General features: G+C 49.4%; 1 protein-coding gene across 6 annotated transcripts in view; it reads right to left on the bottom strand.

Moving 5' to 3' along the window:
- The window catches only part of LOC108295281 (myosin phosphatase Rho interacting protein), a 141,718-nt gene that overhangs the window by 69,845 nt on the left and 49,627 nt on the right, over positions 1-22,246 (bottom strand). The gene's annotated exons all lie outside the window — the stretch shown is intronic.

Here is a 22,246-nt window from a genome sequence, read left to right as displayed (position 1 = left end):
ATTTGCTGTTTCATCCAGCAATTACTCTTGTAGGTATATACCCAGAGGAACTGAATGCAGGGACTCAAGCAGATATTTGTACATCCCTGTTCCATGGCAGCATTATTCACAATAGCCAAGAGGTGGAAACAACTCCAGTCTTCACCAATGGATGGAATGAATAAACAAACTGTAGTATGTACATACACTACAATATAATTAAGCCACAAAAAGAAATGAAATTCTGGTATGTGTCATACTATGGATGAATCTTGAAAACATTATGCTAAGTGCAATAAGCCAGTCACAAAAGGACAGATACTACATGATTCTACTTATGTGAGGTACCCAAAGTAGTCAAATTCATAGACAGCAGAATGGTGGTTGCCAGGGTGAGAACAGGTACTGCCAAATTTCTTTTTTAAAAATTCTGTACATGACCTATACCCCAGCTACTTTTCTCTGATATTTCTGTCCCTGTCTTCATAGAAAACAGACCCTTTAGGGCTATACCGCTAGATGGGGAGGGCAGGCAGGGATGCCAGTCAGTGGAAGAAGAGACTGCAGGACAGGCCACGAGCTGTCTGCAAGGGCAGCCCCAAGTTCCCACTCCCAGGGCATGAAACAGTTCCAGCCCCAACCCACAGGAGTCCCCAAGTGGACAGCTCCCAAAGCTCATGGGAGCTAGTGAGACCTCAAGTTCCAACCCAGCTGTCTGAGCTAGGAGGGCCGCTGGGAGAGAGCCCAGAACTGAGAACACCTCATTGGCCTCCTATGGCCAGGGAGAAAGGACAGAGTGAGTTGGCTATGTCACCAGCAGAAATGCCCAGCCTCTCCCAAGGCTCATGTGCCTCTGAGTAGAGATGGGATGCAATACATGAACAGCCTCAGAGCCGCCCTGTCCTCCCCCCACCTAATGCCACTGGCTGCCCTGAAATGCCTTTGTCCAGAGGCACCAACCCACAGCTGAGTCGTAGCCCTGTCCTCAGGAGGCTGTCCTCCTCCTGCAGAGCTGGGCTCCCCTTAAAAGGGTAGAGGGGAGGAGTCTGAGAATAAGTGGAACTCAGCTCATCAGAGCGATGAACCATGCAGAGGGTCCTGAGTGAGCCCCACAGGAGCAGACAGCAGGAGCCAGGGCTGTTCCACATACAGGGAACAGAAGCCGCTGGGGAGGGGCTAGGGCTATGGGGCAGGGCCACCATCCCCCAAATCTTTCAACTCCATGGCAGCCACTGGACATCAGGCTTGGGATCACAGTGATGAGGAAAACATGGAGCCTGCCACAGACTTCATGATCCAGGAGGAAAAGACACAACCGCTGAGAGATGAGCACTTGTGGGATGCAGGGGCAAGTAGGCCTGGTTTGGAAGATTCAGATATCTTAAGGCGGCTCCAGGCACAAGGCTTGAGACTTGTCCTGGGAGATCCCGACAGAAAGAGCTAGGTCCATGGAGCAGGAAGGCAGAGACAGAGTTCAGCTGGAGACAAGAAAGGGGAGTTACCCAGGCCTTTCACACAAACACGTTCTGTCCCACAAGTATGAGGTGCATCGCTGCCACTGCATACACAGGGACACCAGCGGGACAAGCACAGCAGCATGCCTAAGGTGGACCATGCTGCCCGCAGCACCTGCACACCTGGTGAACATTATTATTTACCCAGCAACTGCTCTGTGCAGTGCCAATGACCATCATGTGACAGTGAATAAAACTGATGAAACCTGGTCTGGATGGCTGTCCTTCCAGAGCAGTCAGGCAAGCTCAACAAATAGCAGGGTGGGTGGGTAGCATGCCACAAAGTGGGGAAGGGTCTCAGTGAGAAGCCAGCAGACACAGTGGGAGAGGCCTCCTGGGGACAGAGTGAGCGAGCAGTGCTGGGGAAGGTGACCCTGCTCAAGGGATCCTGGGTACAGGTCTAACCAGACATCACACTCAGGAAGGTAGGAGGCTGCCTGCTGCTGGCACTGCCCGTGACGGCCGAGTCAGTCCGCAGTTCCTACTTGGTCCTGCTGTCTTTGTTTAACAGGTAGAAGTGTCTGAACAATGTCCTACAACTACAGAACATGTGGTCCTGAGAGGGACGCCAGCTTCAGCCTCCATAGCTATTCCCCAGCACGGTCTCTCAGGTGCCACCCGTTGCCAGGTCTCCCTCCTCAGCAGAAGCAGAAAACAGAGCCCCCTGGACACATGGGCCAGCAGGCAGATGCCCAGGCCACAGGGAAGATGGTGGAAAGCCCCTGGCAAGGCTCCTGTCACAGCCTGAGCCCTCACTTCCTAGCTTTCCTCTCATGACCTGGGTCCCCAGGCCTGCCTCAGGATACCTGCTGGGGGCCTCCATGGCCAGGGTGCTGGTCTTCCCTGTCCTTAAGGGCAAGTCCACTGGCACTTCCTTTCCAGGTCCTTCTTGGCAGCTTGGCCTAGAGTGGCTTCCTCTCTGAGTCACTATGGTACTTTTTTATTTTTATCTTTTTCAAACTTTTTTTTCTTGGTATTGTTCCTTGTGGAATAGGCACCCCCCACCCACAGGCACTGTGCCTACAGGATTTTTTTTTTGTTTTTTAAACTTTTAAAATAACCTTTTAATTTCAGAATAGATTTGGATTTACAGAAAAGTTGAGAAGAGATCGTGAAGAGTTCTCCTATACCCCTCACCCAGTTTACCCTGTTATTAATACCTTACCTCAGTGCAGTACATTTCCTACGATAAATAAACCAATATTGACCTGTTTTATTAACTAAAGCTCACACCTCATTCAGCACAACTTGATTCAGGTGACCTCAGCTTGCATCTATTATCCTCCTCCTGCTCCAGGATCCCACCCAGGACCCACATCACGTTAAGTGCCCTGTCCCAAGGTTCCTTTTGGCTGCGACAGTTTCTCAGACTGTGTTTGGGTGACCTTGATGGTTTTGAGGAATGCTGGTCAAGTGTGTTATAGGCTGTACCTCAATTTGGGTTTGTCTGATGTTGTTCTCATGATTAGACTGTGGTTATGTGTTTTAGGGAGGACAATCACAGAGGTGACAACCCCTTATCTTCCCATCCTTTAAGGCTTCATGACTGATCACTGTTGATGCTGACCTTGAGTGCCTGGCAGGGGTCATGATTGCCAGTTTCTCTGCTGCAGAGCTGCTCCCCACCCCTGTGCTCTCTGGAAGGAAGTCACCACTCAAATGGAGTGGGGAGCTATGGCCATCTCCTTAAGTGGGGAGTAGCTACAGAAATTATCTGGAATTCTGCACAGGACATTTTGTCTCTTCCTTTTTCTTTCCTTCTTTCTTTGCTAAATTATTTATTTAACAAAGAAATAAATCATTCTTTCCTTCCCATTTCTTTCTTTCTTTGCTAAATCATTTCCTTATGCCAATATGAACTTGTGGATATTTTATACTTTGGATTATAATTAGTCTTGGTCTGTTTTGTGCTGCTATAAAAGAATACCTGAAGGTGGGTAATCTACAAAGAAAAAAAGGGTTATGTGGCTCACAATTCTGGATGGCCAGAAATTTCAAGATTGGCCATCCTCTCTTCGGGGGGGGGGGGCCTTGTGCTGCTCTACTCACGGTGGAAGGCAAATGGGTGCTGGTGTGTGCAGAGAGCACATGGCAAGAGAGGAGGGCGAGAGTGAGAAGGAAGCTGCCAGGCACTTTTTAACAACCAGTTCTCAAGGAAACTAACAGAGTAAGAACCCACTTGCGCTCCTACCTAGGGCATTGATCTACTCATGAGGGATCTGCCCTCATGACCCAAACACCTCCCAACTAGGCCCCACCTCCACACTGGGGAACAAATTTCAACATGAGATTTGGAGGGGACAAACATCTACACTACACCATAATCCAACATTACAGTATTTATTCTGTTGCCCAAATTGTTCCATCTTTGGCCACTGGGGGCTTTTCAGCCAGCTCCTATGTCCCCCTGACCTACCGCCATCCGCACGTGCACCTGTACAGCCTCAAAGCACTTCCTGGCATTGCAAAGTGCTTCATGTACCTTTAGGGTATATTTCCTGTCCCAGCCCTAGAATCGACCATTTCTTCCAGAAGCCCTGGTTCACTTTCATTGCAAAGTGCCATTTAAATTCAAGATCTGGGTGACAGGTGTGCTCATTGCTCTGCAGGTCTCATGGCGTCTTCTTTTTTTTGGAGACAGAGTCTTACTCTGTTGCCCAGGCTGGAATGCAGTGGTGCAATCTCGGCTCACTGCAACCTTTGTCTCCTGGGTTCAAGTGATTCTCCTGCCTCAGCCTCCCAAGTAGCTGGGACTACAGGTGTGTGCCACCAAGCCCAGCTAATTTTTGTCCTTTTAGTAGAGATGGGGTTTCACCATATTGGTCAGGCTGGTCTCCAACTTCTGACCATGTGATCTGCCTGCCTCGGCCTCCCAAAGTGTTAGGATTACAGGTGTTAGCCACTGTGCCTGGCCAGGTCTCACGGCTTCTAGTCCGTCTCCGCTAATGGAACAAAGAAATAGAAGTGTATATAACCTGGGTATACCACACCTCTATAATCACTTCTCTCTGTATCCTTAAGTATCTTTACCAAAGTCTCTATCAACCAAACACACTAGTACCTCTGTGGATCACTCTAGCCTCCTTCCCTTGCTCGCCTGTTCCTTGTCACTGCGTGCAGCAGTGGCTCCTGCCACCTGCTGTCCATTTGCTTAACTGTTCAACCCCAGTACACATGCATTGTGGTCTCAAAAGTGTCAGTACCCCTGTGGGAGAACTGCTTCCCCTTGAACATTGAGCCTAGACATGGCTCCTCTGGCCTCCAGGTTTGCAGATCCCACTCTGCTAAAAAGGTGCACACTTCCTTTTACCCCACTGTCTGGAGACCCTCTGGTGGATTCCTAGAGAAGAACTTGCCATGGTGCTCTATAGACCTACGAGCTCAGCAGTGGGTAGAACAGATTTTAGTTGAATATTTTATACCTTCACCATGAGTTTTTGAGACCTTTTCAAGGCATGTTTGGATAAGAAATGAGGGGGAAAAAAGTGGCGAGGATAAGGAGAGGACACAGAGGGAAAGGGAGAGACGGGGGCTAAGGGCCCTTCAGCCTGTCTGAGTGCTTTCAAAAATCTGTGGACCAGGGTCAGAGGAAGAAGTTGTGCTGGAGAAGAGGAAGCGCTGGCACACAGGCAGGCGGAGTGCTGCTGCTGGTGGCCTCGGATGGAGCTTCCTGTGTCCCAGCCTGCCTGGTCTCCAAGTCCACCTGAGCCTGAGAGGGAGAGAGCACTGCTGTGCCACATGGTGTAACTGCCTTTTCTGCCCAAAGGCCTGCCAGGCAGATGTAGAGAAAACAAGCTGCTTTTGCTGCAGTGAGACTGAAAGCAACACAGCTATGAGGCCCATAACATTCACCCATCCCTATCCCCAGCACCCTCCTGGTTACCCCTAGGGGGTCTAAAGCAGAGAAAAGCAGCTTCAGGGACCCCAGGCCTCTCTAGAGGCTAGAGACAAAGGCCAGCTGGCTTAAAATGGAAGGTTTTAACGCTTAAAGCAATGGTTCCAAACTTTTGCTGAATAACGGAATCACCTGGTAAGATTTCAAAACAGAGGTTCCATGCCCAGAGACTCAGATTTAAATTCTCTGGGGTAGGGCTAGGGCATAGGAATTCTTCAAAGCTTCTTTAGTGCTTCTAATGTCCGGCCAAGGCTGGGAACCACTGCCTCAAAGGGAGACCTTGGTCTCTACTTGATGCCAGAGGCTTGGCTCTGATGGTTGTCTGTCTGTCCCAGGCTGGCTACCCAGCTGTACTAAGTCACTTACAGCTTTTTGATGGGCCAAAGAGGGTCTGATGAAAGCAAAGAAAAACAGAAGAGTGTGCAGACAAAATGCAGCTGTAAAGAGCCTGCTGGCAGTGGGGGTGAATGGACATAATGGAGCTATGATTTCATTAAATGCTTGGGGGCAGTACCCTGGAAGGCCATGCCAGTCACAGGAAAGAAAACAAAACCCTCAGGCAGCCTGAGGGACAAGGCATGAGTAAGGCCATCCTTCTCCAGCACGCCTGAGAAACAGGAAGAGGTGGTGGCTGTGTAAGGCAACTGCTCTGTCTACAGGGAAATGGCCCTTGCAGGTGTGTGAGGTGGGAGATGTGGAGAGAGCTCCGGGGAGGCCCCTGGGTAGCAAGCAGCCTCTGCAGCCCTGGCCCTAAGCTGGCACACCATGGGCTCTCACACATGCACCTTCTTGCCAAACACTTTCGGACCCAGAGGGCAGCAGGCAGGCACAAGGAATCCACCCAAGCTGGAAGCCCAAAGGACTTCAAATTACCTGCTGGGGAGAAACTCAAGATTCCAACCCAGCCACAGAGATGGGAACTCAAGAATGAGCTCAAGACACAACAGGAATCTCTGGGTTTCCCCAGCCATCAGGGTCTCAGACACGAAGGGGACAAAGGAGGGTAAAGATCGCCCTTTAACAGGGGATGTGCAGGACCAGCCTGGGCCTGTGTGCCAAATCCATTTGAATACAGGCCAGGCCATAGCCCTCCCTGTTGCCACCCCAGGACACTGGACTCCAGAGGAAGCTGCTATGTGAGATGATGCAGATGTCTCCCTGCCCAACAGCATCAGGCTCACAAGGCACCTTCCAGCCCCAAATCTTCTAAGGGCAGGTCTTGTGCCCAAATGCCAGATACTGAAGCAACCTGAATAGCACCCAGCCTCTGTCTGGCTCCTGCTCCCCACATCTACCCGAATCTGGCAGCAGCCTCAAAGTCCCCGCCCTGCCCAGGCGCTGAGATTTCTTCCTGAGAACTCATGGGGTTTGTCTCTGGGAGTAATTGAGCTTCCTGGCTGTAAGTCCAGAACCCTGGAAGAAGCACCCTGTTGTTCTCAAAACTGATTCACAGAGAAAAACCACAAACACCAACCCTGTCACTCTAAAGGCAGGAGCAGGGGCTAGAGCCCATTAAATCCCAACACCCTCCAGCTATACTTCCAAGGGACAGGAGCAGGAGCTAAGAATCAACCAAATCTGTTGAGAGAAAACGTTCCTCGAGAAGGGGTAGGACATTAAGTTCCTCTTTGGCTTATTTTCTGCTTCCAAAGACTTCCCAACCCAATAAAATAATTATTAAGAACTGAGATTGAGATCCTCAGCCAGCATTCCAGGAAGGCCAGCATTTGGGAAAGAAGTCCGTGTCTTGGATGCTCTCATCTGCCTCTCTCCCACTGGGAATTCCCAATCTGCTTCTCAGAAATCCAGCTTGTTATGGGAGCTCTGTATCAACAGTGATGTTTGAACCTCCATCCTTACAGCCTGCTACTCCCACCCTGTCCTTCCAAGGTTGGTCAGTTATGACGGCACAGTGGCAATTTCTTTCCATGTGTGGGTCTTTTTTCCTTGTGTTCAGCCCTGACCCACCCATCCTCTGGGACTGACGTGCCTTCCAGACTAAACAGCTCTCCATCCCGGATCCCTCCATTGGGCCTGGCCAGCTTTCACCGGTCAAAGCCACTGAGGGAGGAAGATCCGGTTTTGGAAGGAGGAGAGGGAACACTACATGGATCCTGCCTGGTGGGTAAAGTCCAGGTCTCAAAGATACCAAGCTCTGTGAAGAGTGGGCTCCAGGGTGCTCTTGGCACCCTCTCTCAGAAGCGGTGGAGGCTCAGCTCTCTTAAGATCACAGGTGCTGCCCACACCAGGCATGGCATGTTTCTGCTGCTGCCTGCTCAGGATAAAGTTCTCTGGGCAGTAGGGCTTCTACAAGTCGACCACAAAGGGTGAAGAAGCAGAAACACTGAGACATGGCCACAGACTCACTAGAAAAGACCAAGAGTGTAGGAATCAGTTTCCTTTCACCTGTTCAGTCACTCAGTGGACAATGGGATACTGGGCACTTCTACTGTGTTGGGCGCTGGCAGGGCTGAGAGAGACACGGTGGTGAGGGCACCCCGTGTGTCGCAGCAACACTCTGCAGATGCTTTGCCCTGGCCAAGCTCCCATGCCCACCTGGAGATGCTGTGTTTCCTAATCGTGGCACTGGCTACACAGGTGTGCTCAGTCTGTGAAGCTTCATCAAGCTGAACCTATGATGTGAATGTTCTTCTGTCTTATGGCTTACCTCAATAAAGTTTCTTTAAAAAGCCTCCCTTTGAGTGGTAGATGTCCTATATGGGGTGGGAACGGCTATTTTAAAGATCAAAACCCTAAGCTGTATTGAAAGGAAGGTCCTGCCTAGGCCATTGGGCTGGTAATGGCTGAGCTGGAAGTAGGGCCCAAATCAGACCCCCTTCCCATAGTCCTGGAGTCACACTGTTTCCAGCCCTTACTGGAAAGCATCTCATTATAGAACTTCGGATAATCAGAGACAGCATCTCTCACAACACCACGAGTGAGTGAGTGCCTGCCCTCCTCTGCCTCAGTGGGCCGACTCAACAGCAAAGGGACCCATCCATCTCTGAGGCGACAGCTTTTCTGTCTTGAGTGCCCTCCAAGCCGAGGCGAAGAGGGACCTCACCCCTACCCGCTTCTTAGGGGGACAGAGCAGTCCTGCCCCAGTTAAGAAGAGCATGAGGGAATGGAGGGGTCCCCAGCCAGTTTCAAGACTGACTCCACATCCCTAGGAGTGTGGGTGTAGAAAGATGTGTGAGCCCACAACAGCAATGGGCAACCCTGGACTCCTAGGAGACTGTTGGCCAGGGAGGAACAATAGGAGCTGCCTGTGGGTGCTGACCAAGGCCTGCAGTGAAGAAGTCCAACAGCATCCCTGCTGGGCCCTCAACCCATACCACCACGAGGGTAGGTGAGACGCACTGTGGGATGGCAGGCAGTGCTCCCTGCCCTGGGAGAAGGCAATGCCCACCCCAGGTTCCACTGAATGGGATTAGTGTCTACTTCAGGATGAACAACGAAAGTCTATTTGTAGGCTTCTGTGTGAGGTTTACATAACCCTAAAGTGGGCTAACTGTGACAGGGAAGATAGGAGAAAGTGGCAAACACGCCCAATGGATACCTGGGACCACTCTACCAAAGCACCTGGAAGCAACAAAGCCCCTCTCAACTCCACCGCATGCCAACCCTCCCCAAACCACGAAGAACCTCAACAGAGAAACCTGAACAAGTGCCCACACTGGGCCCCAAGTGGGCTCAGGGCAATAATGATGCGGGGGCTTAAGGACAAAGCTGGTGGCCCATACCACTGAGCCACAGGCCCACACTTTCGTGAAAGATGGAAGGGAGACCGGAAGGGTGGGTGCTCCGAAGGGAGGCAATGGCTCCCTGCAGCAAGCTAGCTGGCATGGCACTGAGACCTCGTGGGTAGCTGAAAGGGAGGCAAGGAGAAGATGCAGTAGAAAGAAAACAATCAGGGCTCTGTCTGTGACACAGGACAGGTAATCAGCTAGCAGCCAGGGGAAGGTGACAGGGACAAAAGGAAGGACGGGGAAACAGTTCTGCCTTCGTGGCTCCCCACCTAGGCTTGAATGCAGCCTTGGACTGGTGGGCAGGAAAGGAGGATGAAAGACACAGCCACCCAGCCAGCAGGAACAACAATCCTTACCACCCACCTTCATGCCACATCTCCTTTACTGGCAGGACACAGAAGCAATTCTCTATCAGGAAAAGAAAAATGTTCTGTTGGTTCACCATCAACTCACTCACAGCCAAAGGCTCTATGCAGCAGCACCCCATGGTCATGCAGCCTGGTACACTGCTGTATGCGCATCCAGAAAATAGTTGCTCACGTCCATGAGCCAGGAGCGCTGGGATCATGTTAGATGATGCAGGCACATGGTCACATAGCAGTGGGACAACTCAGACTCTCTAGTCTCAGTTTTCCTCATCTGTATAATGGAGGTAAGCATGGGGCCTATTCCATAAAGGATTAAATGAGAATGTTTACAAGCACTTAGTGTCTGTGTCACATGAATATCTGACATGGGAGTAAGACAGACATTATTCATTATCATCTTAGTTTTACTCCTGAGGAAACGGGCTCACACACCCATTCCCAGAGCCACCAGGGACACACAAAGTTCCTTTCCTTTGGGAAAAAGCTAAATGATGACTGTGCCTGAGAAAACACCTGGTCTCCCATCCTAGGAGATATCTCACTGCTAAAAAGGAACAAAGAGGCTTTACTCGAAGATTTGGTTCTTTCAGCTTAAAATAAAGTGAGGGCATCAAAAGTGAGAGCAATCATGTGCAAAGGGCCATTGTCTGAGGCAGAATGTAGGACAGCATTTTTGAAACCAATCTGTTTTTCTGCAGAGACTTATACTTCCATCTTTTTCAATACTCTTTTCAGCCCCCACCCCTGATGTCCTGATATAGCAGATAAGAGAGGAAGATCTTATCAGGAAGGAACCAACATTAATGCTGACAACCCACTGGAAATTACTTAAGAGACGCAGGGACCTGCAAGGGGCAGGGTTTTTTTTTTTTTTTTTTTTAACAGCAAAAGCATTTGTCTCCTGCAAAAACAAATTTGCTTTGGTCAGGCCATGAACTTCAGCTCTTTCCATGTAAAAAGAGAAGGCGAAACAGAAGGATCAAAGCACAAGGTGAGCTGGTTAAACTCTACCAGGGCCTCCAATTAGGCAGCTTACTAAAAATAGCAGCTGCTACTCCCAAAGAGCCACTGCAAGCAGATACCCTCATGGCTGCTGGCCCTGGGGTCTGAGCTGCTTTCCCAGCAGTGCTGATGGGGACACAGCGCTGGGAACAGGGCCAGCTCCTGGCAACAAGCCTGACCTCCTTAGCTCCAGGCCTCGGCATGGAGGAAACAGGCCAGCTGTACCTGGAAGCTGGCACACATGGGTCTTCCAACCCTAGCACACCCTCACTTGTGTCAAAGTATGTGAGGCCTGCATGTAGCATCAACTCTTGGGGCCCATGCCAGTCAGAAGTGGTTACAAAAGGGATAAACATAGGTCCACCCCTAGAAGGGTGCACGTTTGACTGGGTAAGGACAGGAAGAAGAATTACACGGAGCTGCCTGTCCACAGTGTTGACCTCAATGTTGCCCAGCAGGCCCCTAACCTTTGAGATGTTTCCTTCAGAGTCCTTTGTGGACAGGAGTCTACTAGCTGGGCTGGAAGTACAGAAGACAGGGAGGGTGGGTGGGCTGCCAGCAGATGCCACCTGGGCAGCTGTGTCAGCCCAGGCCTGGTCTCCCTTGGGGGTGTGCATACCAAGCACACGAGACACGACACATGGCCATCTTGCTGACTCCTTAATGGCCTTGAGGAGGGAGCTCTCACCACTGCACAGGTGAGAAAGTGGCTTAACCAAGGCCGCTGCACTAGTGACTGGTGGACCTGCTTGCACACTTCACACATGCCCTGACCATCACCTGCCCCATCACAATGACCTGGCAGAGAGGAAGGCCTGACAGTTCCACACTGCACTCGCCCTCTGGAGGCCCAGGTGTCTCGGCATTGGCTTTCTTGGCATTTCCCACAATGCCCGGCACAACATAGAGCACAAGGGAGGTACTCATATAGGCCAAAGGAGAGGCAAGGACCTTGTGCACTTGGAGAGCTGATGGCATGGCCCCTTTCCTGACCTAAGGCCTTGCTTTGACTACGGCCAAAGCAGACAGGAATGGCCCATAAAGATAGGAAGGGAGACTGGGTACGGCGGCTTATGCCTGTAATCCCAGTGCTTTGGGAGGCCAAGGTGGGAGGACTGCTTGAGCCCAGGAGTTCGAGACCAGCCTGGGCGACATAGGGAGATCCTGTCTCTATTTTTTAAAAATAAAAACAATTAAAAATAATAATAAAGATAGGAAAGGGAAACCTAGAAGCTACAGGACGACATCCCACCTAGACGCTTCCTAGTCCTCAATCTTCAGCTCCATGAGGCTGACATTTGAGCCAAGAGTAAGTCAGTCCTCCTTTAGGCCAAGCCTGACCTCCTGGACACCCGGATGGCAAGTCAAGGCAGGCATACCTTCTGGGCATGGCTTGAAGGGAGTCCATGACCTGGAAAGGGCACTGGAACTGCAGCTGCCTGAGCAGTCTATACACCTCCAACAGGGGCCACAGCAGGACCTATAGCTGTTACACCTGCCACAGGGGCCAGAGCAGCATCTATAGCTGTTACACCCACCACAGGGGCCACAGGAGGACCTATAGCTGTTACACCCGCCACAGGGGCCACAGCAGGACCTACAGCTGTTACACCCACCGCAGGGGCCACAGCAGGACCTACAGCTGTTACACCCGCCGCAGGGGCCACAGCAGGACCTACAGCTGTTACACCCGCCACAGGGGCCACGGCAGGACCTATAGCTGTTATACTTGCCACAGGGTCCACGGCAGGACCTATAGTTGTTGGCCTTTTCTGTTCTATTTCTAGAACTCTATCCTCAGGAAATAATTCTCAGGCAGGAAAATATCCTCACTGCTGTCTATACTACTGTTTAATGTTGCTGAAGGCTTTTTTTTTCAAGTAACTGTGTGTGTGTGTGTGTGTGTGTGTGTGTGTGTGTGTGTGTGTGTGTGTGTGTGTTTTCTTTCTTTCTTTTTTTAATCTTTTTTTTTTTTTGAGATACAGTATCACTCTTACTGCCCAGGCTGGAGTGCAGTGGTGTGATCTCGGCCACTGCAACCTCTACCTCCTGAGTTCACGCGAATTCTCCTGCGTCAGGCTCAGCTCGAGTAGCTGGGATTACAGGTGCCCACCACCACATCCAGTTGATATTTGTATTTTTGGTAGAGACAAGGTTTCACCCTGTTGACCAGGCCAGCCTTGAACTCCTGAGCTCAGGTGATCCACCTGCCTCAGCCTCCCAAAGTGTTAGGATTATAGGCGTGGGCCACTGTGCCCAGCCTTTTCTTTCTCAAAATCTGGACGTAACATTACTGAAACGTTAAACTCTGCTTCTTAACCAGTTGGCAGGTATCACTGGGCCTGAGACCAGGAAGGGACTTTCTTGAGGGTGAAGTGAGCCTCTCCCTTGCTCAGAGGATCACACAAGCACAGCAGGACACAGCAGAAGGTTCCCCTGCCTTCCTCCCAACTCTTAAGATAAATTTCCTGAGTGAAGCAGAAGGGTGGTAGAGAAGACAGGATATAGCACTCTACTGAGTTCTGGTTTAAATCCATAGACATCCTAAAAAACTGTTATTATTCTCCACATTCTACAAATGAGGAAACTTGGGTTTGGTGAGATTGCAAAACTGTTCAAGGTTAGCTAATGCAGCGTCCCCCAAACTTTTTGGCACCAAGGACCACTTTTATGGAAGGCAGGTTTTCCAGGGTAGGGGGGAATGGATGGATGGTTTCGGCATGACTCAAGTGTATTACATTTATTGTGCACTTTATTACATACTCACCATAACGTAGAATCAGTGTGAACCCTGAGCTTGTTTTTCTGCAACTAGATGGTGCCATCTGGGGGTGATGGAAGACAGTGACAGATCATCAGGCGTTAGATTCTCATAAAGAGCACATGACCTAGATCCCTCTCATGCCCAGTTCAGAATAGGCTTCATGCTCCTATGAGAATCTAACGCTGACAAGAGGTGGAGCTCGAGCGGTAAGCCTTGCTCGCCTGCTGCTCACCTCCTGCTGTGCAGCCCAGTTCCTAATAAGCCATCGACCTACCTGAGCACTTGGGCACTGGCAACCCCTGAGCTAACAGATGGGAGAATTGAAATACACACACACACACACACACACACACACACACACGTACGTTATGCATTTTTTGACACACAGCTTGAAGACAGGCTAATCCAATTTCGTTTGTTTTGACTGGTTAGACAAGGGGGAAAAAGTCCAGCTTGAAATGAGCTGAGTCTGGCCTGTGCACCTTGGACTCACTGGGCCAGTCATGCCATGTTTTCCAAGAACCATTTGTGCACTGCAGCCTGTACCCCAAGCCAGACTGAACTGGGTGATTCAGGTGGGGCACCAAGGCACTCTGGAAACCTTGGATCTCAGGTCAGAATCCTTTGGGATGGGGAAGTGTAGGCTTCCAAATTAACACGTTTCCAAGTCAATGCTAAACCTGTACCCTTCTATTCAAACCTCCGTCCAGGATAGCTACAGTGCAGGGTACAGCCTGGTCAGAGCTACCGAAGGGCCTTCAAAAGACTGGCCTCCCCTCCCAGTGTCATCCCAGGAGACCACCCCACAAGGATAAATGTCCCTTCACCTTCTATCAAATGCCCCAAGTGACATCAAGTGCAGATGTGCCACCTGGAAGGATTCTTCCTGGAGAACATCTTTTCATCTTTGTGCTTACCTATTTTCACAAAATTTACAATTTTTACAAAATTTGAACAATAAATATGTTGGTTTTATAATTGGGAAAAACACTTGGAACAGCAATTCATTTTCATGGTATTTGCTCTCTTGCATATGACCACTCCTTTTGGCTTGAGATCAAATCCAATCTTTATATATTTTTTATTGTCTACACTTTTTTAAAAAAAAAGAGATGGGGTCGGCCGGGCGTGGTGGCTCAAGCCTATAATCCCAGCACTTTGGGAGGCCGAGGCGGGTGGATCACGAAGTCAAGAGATCGAGACCATCCTGGTCAACAAGGTGAAACCCCGTCTCTACTAAAAATACAAAAATTAGCTGGGCATGGTGGCGTGCGCTTATAGTCCCAGCTACTTGGGAGGCTGAGGCAGGAGAATTGCTTGAACCCAGGAGGCGGAGGCTGTGGTGAGCCGAGATCACGCCATTGCACTCCAGCCTGGGTAACAAGAGCGAAACTCTGTCTCAAAAAAAAAAAAAAAGAGATGGGGTCTTCCTCTCTTCTCCCAGGCTAGACTGCAGTGGTGCAATCAGGGCTCACTGCAGCCTCTGACTACCAGGCTCAAGAGGTCCTCTGGTGTTAGCCTCCCAAGTAGCTGGGACTATAGGTATATACCACCACACCCAGCTAATTTTTAAAATTTTTGTACAGACGGTGATCTTGCTATGTTGCCCACGCTGGTCTTGAACTCCTGACCTCAACTGACTCTCCCACTCTGGCCTCCTGAGTCACTGTTCCTGGCTCCTGTCTACATTTTAGCTACGGGTTTGTTTCACTTTAAGGAATCTTAGGAAAACTCATAGTTGCAAGAAAAGCAAACCAAAGGAAGACTTTTCACATTTCCTAATGGGTTTTCACAAAAAGATGTGACCACCTGTTAAGTCAATTTAGATGCAACTCAGTTACCTGAGGGAGGTGCTGGACCCTACAAGGCTGCAGGACTGGTTGGTCCAGCAAGAGCTTCAAAAGAAGGGGACTGCAGAGGAAGGGGAGTGCGTCCAGGGAGGAGAGAGGGAGGGAGAAGCAAATGGCTTTCAGCTGGCTCTTCTCGGCTGCTATTTGCAATGTGTGTGCCTCTGACATGGCTATTTTTGGGTTTCTGAGTAGGGTAAAATGAAAGAAAAGACTTTTGCACAGCCACCCTTTGCCCTAGCCCCCCCTCCTCCCTCCAAAGCCCCCCTAGGGGATGGCGGAAGCAGATCTTTGCATATTCTTCATCCCCCATCCCACCCCCCTGCTTCTGGAATATCTGTAGGCCTCACCCACGTGCTTGTCTCTTTATACAGAGCTGGGAAAATGTGGAGATAAATAAAGCCTCTATTAGGCAGGCATCCAATGCTGGGGGGGTTGGGCAGGGAGGGGTCTGAGCCTCTGTCCCAATCTAGGAATGCCTGAGAAAGCTCCAGGGGCCTCGGGCAGCCTGGAGGTTGGAGGCTTCCCACAGACTCCTTTCGCCTGACCAGGCGTGGCTGGGGCTTGGGAGCCGGCTTCTTTCCCACCGGGGACCCACAGCAGGGCCTGGCTTTTCTCGGCCATCTCAAATGCAGAGAGGAGAATGGGGTTCTTGCTCCTTTCCCCTTCCTTCTTTCTTGATTCCCTTCTCTGAGTGTGGGCCTGCACCAATGCCATGCCAGCCCTCCAGACCCAACAAAAGCAGCCCTTCTCTTTCAACTCTGGAAACTCAGCCTTTCTTATTTATTCCATTCTAAGCCTGGAGAGGGAGATCTTATTTCCTCCCTGAGCAGAGGGTTGGGGGAGAGAAGTGGGCTCTGTGGGGACAGGCCTGGGTGGGAAGAGACTCGCAGATATTTTTAGAGACATGGGAATTAGGCAGGCAGGGGCCTTCTGGAGCCTGAAACATTCTAGTCCCAATTCCAAAAGGCCAAATGGGGTGGTGGAGAGTGAGGGGCCTTGGAGGTGGAGTGGGCAGGCATAGGTTCTAGAGAAAGAGGGTGAGGCTGAGTGCTGAGCTCCCTGTGGCTGCTTTACCCTTTCCTCCTGCTGCCTAGTGGTTCCCTCACTTATCAAAAGGTGGGTGAATGCTACTACTTGGCGTTGGGACACTGGTGCCTGCCTCCAGCAGGAAACTTCCAACGGCCCACTCTTGGCAGAAGCAGCGCAGAGAGGTAACGGGAGTGTGGGGGCTGGGTGAAGGCCCATCACCCAGCTTCCTTTGCTGCTGTCTCTGGTTTGATGGTGGAAGAATGAAACGGGATCTAAAATAAGATTTTTCAATTATCTGCAGGCTTCCAATGGGTCAGGCTACCTCATTTCTCAAAGACCACAAATTTAGTCTTAAACATCTGTGTGGTGCCTCACTCAAAAAGCATATCTCGACAGCCTCGGGAAAAGTCAGACAAATCTGGGGGTAGGATGTGGAGAAAGGAAAATAGGAAAGTGAGAGACCCTGGGTGCTTCCTGCTACTGTTGGGAGTAGGTTGGTTCTGGAGACAGGTAACTACCAGCTGTCTCAAACATGCTTGGACCTTTGCACTGGCAACTTTACTTCCAGGAATATTCTCTGAAGCACCACATTAACAAAGTAAAAATTTGAAAACAACTTGGATGTCCAAAAGTATGAAACAAAGGAATCAGATACAGCCACCCAATGGAATGCGGTAGCTATTCAAGACCATACATAGAAGGACAGGAAAGGAACTGTGAGACAGATTTTGTTTTGATTTTTCAAGAGACAGGATCCCCCTCTGTTACCCAGGCTGGAGTATAGTAGTGCAATCCTAGTGCACTGCAGCCTGGAACCCCTGGCTTCAATCAATCTGCCCACCTGGGCCTACCACAGTGTTGGGATTACAGGAATGAGCCACCACGCCTGGCTAGAAAATTCTTATTAAAAATAACTGGTTTATTTTTAAATTCTTATTTTTAGGTCTTATATAAGTACACAAATACACCTCATAAGAGAATAGATACATAACCACAATATGAGCAGATTTTTATCTCCAGGTAGGGTTTAATGGGCAACTTTGTTTGCTGCATGCTTTTCTGTTTTCCCAAATTTTCACCATGAACCTATTTTACTTCTGACATTAGGGGGGAATCACTGCTTCTTTAGCCCCACTGCTTTGGCTAATCCTGCCTTTTGCATGGGGCACTCCCTCCCTGCTCCACACCCCAGACTGTGCCTAGATTGTTCTTCCCCAGGGAGTTGCAAGGCTGCCAGCCTGCCTATGATACTGGGCAGGCACATGTGCCTGTCTCAGTGCTCATGCTCCCTGTGATGGCTGACCCCTTGGTCTTCCCAACGAGATTCTAGAAGGCAAGGACGCCTTTTCATATTTATTTTCCACCTTTGAGCCCCCCTGAGGCACAGAGCAAGCCAGCAATGGGTGAATGAATCCAAGTTACCTTGTGGTTTCCCTAGGCCCCAAGGAGAGTCACTGGGAAGACATTTGGAGTGAGGAAAAGGAAAATACATCCATGCTCTGTGGCCCTGGGTAAGGACAGGGCCGAGCCCCAGATCTGCCTGATGGTATTCCTCAAGGCAGCCAGAATATCAGCTGTGGAACCTGCCCAGTCCAAAACAACAAGGGCCTTATTGTTAGTCCCAGGCAGGTGATTGGGACCCAACAGTGAATGGCCTTATTCACCAGAGGGAAATGAGATAAACTGTCTCCTCTCCCTCCAACCTTTCTGGAATAGCAGTCATCATTAACCCTAGGGTTTCCAACCAGAAGAATCTGGAATTTCAACTATTTATGAAAGTATCTTTTCCTCATAAAATTTGCTCCAAGGTATTAGAGAAAATTATGGATGGTATATTTAATGCAGGTCGCCAACACACACAGGTGCCCTGGCAGGCATGTACACTGACACTCACACCCCACCAAGTACACACAAAGAGCTGCAACAATATGACCCACACAGGGAACAGTGTAGGAAAGGACAGGAACAGTGGCATGGACATAGGTGGGTGAGAGGCGCAACGTGCCATGGTGGACACCAACATGTGCCGACAGGCTGCAGGCCAGTTCCCGACACGCAGAGAGGCCTCCAGTTAAACACAGGTGACTGAACATATCAGAAAGTTCAATTTCCTGCTAAAACCCTAATTAATATGACCATCAAGTTGGGGGGCATGGTATAAAATCTCAAGGATAAAAAGCTGGAGACGAGACAAGAGCAGATATGAGATATCAAGTAAATTTTGAGTGGGAAGTGGCAGATACATGGAAAGTGGCCTGGTGGCTTGAACGAAGCTTCCTGAGGATAGCCAGGAGGAGGCGGGCTGGCACTGCTACAGACATGAGAAAGCTCAGGGCCTGGGGGCTCTAGGGGACTCCCACAGCAGGGGCAGGGCTGAGAGCAGGAGGAATGATCAGCACCCACACAAGAGCAGGCAGATCCCAGGGCCTGGCTCTGGCCAGAGAATCCTACATACTGGCCAGCACAGAGGGCTGCCCTAGAAGGGCCCTAGAGTCAGGGGCAGCAGGCACAGCTGAGGGGGCAGGTGAGGCAGAGGTGAAGGACTAACAGCAGGAAGAGTCCAAGAGAGTCTGCATCCTAAAAGTTGAGTCCCTCATCCCCAGTCCTTCTGCTGCCCATAGGTCTCCCTAAACTGGAGATGAGAGAATTCCTAGCGGGGAAACCAACTAGCCCAGAGAAAGATCTCCTAAAGCTGTCATTCTCCATGTAATGGAGATGAGAGGGCTTATACCTAGGGGCATTCTAGGGTCTCTCCCAAAACAAACCAGTGCCCTGCCTGTCCTTCTAAGGCAAGGCTTACCTGTCGACATTCCTACACGCACCCCAAATACACACAGTCTTCTTCTGAAGGGTCAAGACTCATTTAAGAGAGCCCAAGACCAAAACAAACAGAAAGGATAGTAGGAGAATGAAAGTCAGACCAGAGACAGAATACAACTTCAAAATAACTGAAATGATTAGAGAAAATACTGCATCCATGAAACACAAAAAGGATGCTACAAAAGAGGACACATGGAAAACACAAAACAAGCTCTAAGAAATTAAGAATTCAATAGCTGGAACCAAATCCCAACAGAAGGGGTAGAAGGCAAGGTTAATGCGATCTCAGGCACAAAAGAGCTACGCAAAAAGACAAAATTAGAGACTCTAGTTAGAAGAACTAATAGCCAAATAACAGTAGTTCCAGAAGTAAAAACCAGGAAAAATAAAACAAAAGAAATTACCAGACGGGCATGGTGGCTCACGTCTGTAATCACAGCACTTTGGGAGGTCACGGCGGGCAGATTGCTTGAGTCCAGGCGTTTCAGACCCGCCTGGGAAACATGGCGATACTCCCATCTCTACCAAAAATACAAAAATTAGCCAGGCGTGGAGCCACATGCCTGTAGTCCCAGCTACCTGGGAGGCTGAGAAAGAAGGACTGTTTGAGCTCGGGAGGTTGAGGCCACAGTGAGCAGTGATAGCGCCACTGCACTCCAGCCTGGTAGACAGAGTGAGACCCTGTCTCAAAAAAAAACTGGCCACGTGCGGTGTCTCACACCTGTAATCCCAGCACTTTGGGAGGCCAAGGCAGGTGGATTACCTGAGGTCAGGAGTTCGAGACTAGCCTGGCCAACATGGAAAAACCCTCTCTCTACTAAAAATACAAAAATTAGCCAGGTGTGGTGGCAGGTACCTGTAACCCCAGCTACTTGGGAGGCTGAGGCAGGAGAATCATTTGAACCCAGAGGCACAGGTTGCAGTGAGCCAAGATTGTGCTATAGTACTCTAGTCTGGGTGACAGAGCAAGACTCTATCTCAAAAAAAAAAAAAAAAAAACCACAAAAAAAGGCAATGAGGGAAGGAGAGAGATGATGAGTTTAGTTTTAAAAATTAAAGTAAAAAAGAAGGAAATAAATTACCAGAGGAAAAAAACACAAGACACGTTCTGGACCAGAAGGTCAGAATTTCTCACACTGAAATATACACAAGTGTCTATCTTAATAAAAGAAAACAGATCCACACCAAGGCATACCTTCATGAAATTGTAGAACTCAAAGGATAAAGAGAAGCTCCTAAAAGTTTTCGGAGAGAAAATTCAGTTTATTTGCAAAGGATCAAGAATCAGGCCCTTGCACATGAACTCCTTAATAGCAACAATGAAGTTAAAAATGAATGACACCTTCAAAATTCCAAGGCAAAATTATGTCCCATCTAACATTCTAGAGCCAGTCCAGCTGCTGGTCAAGAGTGTGCACAGGACAGGCACCCTGAGACAGGCAAGGCCACAAAACCTTTCCTCTCTGTGCCTTTCTCAAAAACGTTTCACCAAATAAAGTAAACAAACAAACAAAAAAGGGGTGGGGGAAGGCGGGGGGCGGGGGGCGACACTTCCCAGGATGAAGGTGAAGGTCAAGCCCAGATGGAGGGCCGTGCAGCCAGCCCAGAGGACAGCCAGAGCCAGTCTGGGACATGAGAACGGCTGGCTCCGCAAGCAACATTACCAGGAAAAACAAGGGTAGTGGGGTAGGAGAAAGGAGTCAGGCAGAAGAAAGAGCTAAATCCTATCTATGGTATATAAAAACCAATAGATAACATCTCCTAAAACTAAAGAAGTAGCAGTAAAAACCAGTTATTTACAAACACAGAAGTAGGCACCGGAATATTCTGGCTAGAAGAGCTGGAATGGCTTCCTCTGGGAACAGGACTCAGGACTAAGAAGAAATAGGGCAAGACACTCTTTTACTATAAGCTTTACGGTTACATAGCTGACTTTTTAAACTACCAAATGTACACTATTTTGAAAAAAAAAATAATAAAGTAAAGCCCCTCAATGCCTTTAAAATTCCCATCTGGTCCATTTTCAGCTTTCACATATATCAGGGAGCACAGTAAGATCCAAGGGTAAATACTGCACAATAGGGAGAAAAAATGGGTACATCTTAAGTAACCCGCCCCCCCGCGGCAGAAACAATAACAACAAACTGCTGCCCCACTATCACATCAATGAGAAAACAGGGTAAGTTTTAAGGGGTCTGAGAGATTGCTCCCAAGGTCCTCAGGTCAAGCATTTCTCACTTCTCTTTAGGTGTGTTCACATATTAAATTCTTCATTGGAAATAAAGATTGTTTCCCTAAGTCAAACTCCTGAGACAGGGCATCCACTGCAGGAGAGTCCATGCAGGTGCTATGGAAAGATCCTTTCCAAGCCTCCAAGGCTCTTACAATTCAAACACGTGACTTTGGGGGAAATATAAAGTTTAAAGCAAATGACTGATGTGTTCTAAAACTAGGCAAATGCTCTTCTCTCAGCCAGGAAAAGGCTAACAATATATAGAGGAAACCAGCATAGCCAAAACTGCCACCCGTTTATCCAAAATTCAAGTGTGTTCTCTAAGGCTAAAGTTCTACACAGCAGCCATCTTACTCTTCCCCAGCCCTCAAATTACTGTACAGGGTGCCTCACAGCACTCAGGGCTTCTCAAATGTCTGGTGAGTGACAGAACAAACAGTAAATGCACACCTGCACGTCTATTCCTTTCCACAGACTATGACCCCTCGTGTGGCCGTGGTACTCCCCTCACCCAGTGGGGGCCACAGCAGAAGGGCAAGGCTGTGGTCCTAGAACACAAGCTGGATGTCCTCTGATATTACCTAAGTTGTCTTTCCCTGCAGAGTCTCTGTAGGAGACAGAGAGAACAAGGGTGAAATGGCCCCAGGAGGAAAACCTGACTCTCCTTTCCTGCTCTGGAAAGGACAGGGCTTGCGTTTACTTCAGCAACAGAAACACAGTGAAGGAGCTCAGTGCAGGGTCTGATCCCATGGGCTGAGGGAGAGAAAAAACGGGAATAGAAGGAAGCAAGGAGGAAGAAAAGGGTGAGGGAAGCCTTTGAGAATTCCCACCAACTGCACTCTGGCTTCTCCGTCTATGCTCAGAAGGGAGGGACTAGAGATTAGAAGTGTCCGCCTTCCTGACCCTCAAAGACGTGGCTGTCACAGTGACATATTCTGCACAGCCCAGTGCCTAGCACAAGTCAAGCAGATGACCAGAGTGCACCTGACGTTATTTATAGCCATTCCCCCTTCCTAAAATTCTAGTGCTGCACATTTAACACA

The sequence above is a fragment of the Cebus imitator genome, unplaced genomic scaffold (genome assembly GCF_001604975.1).
Source record: "Cebus imitator isolate Cc_AM_T3 unplaced genomic scaffold, Cebus_imitator-1.0 Scaffold629, whole genome shotgun sequence".
Lineage (NCBI taxonomy): Eukaryota > Metazoa > Chordata > Mammalia > Primates > Cebidae > Cebus > Cebus imitator.
The sequence above is the reverse complement of the archived record's forward strand: the minus strand, read 5'-3'. Positions and strand labels throughout refer to the sequence as shown.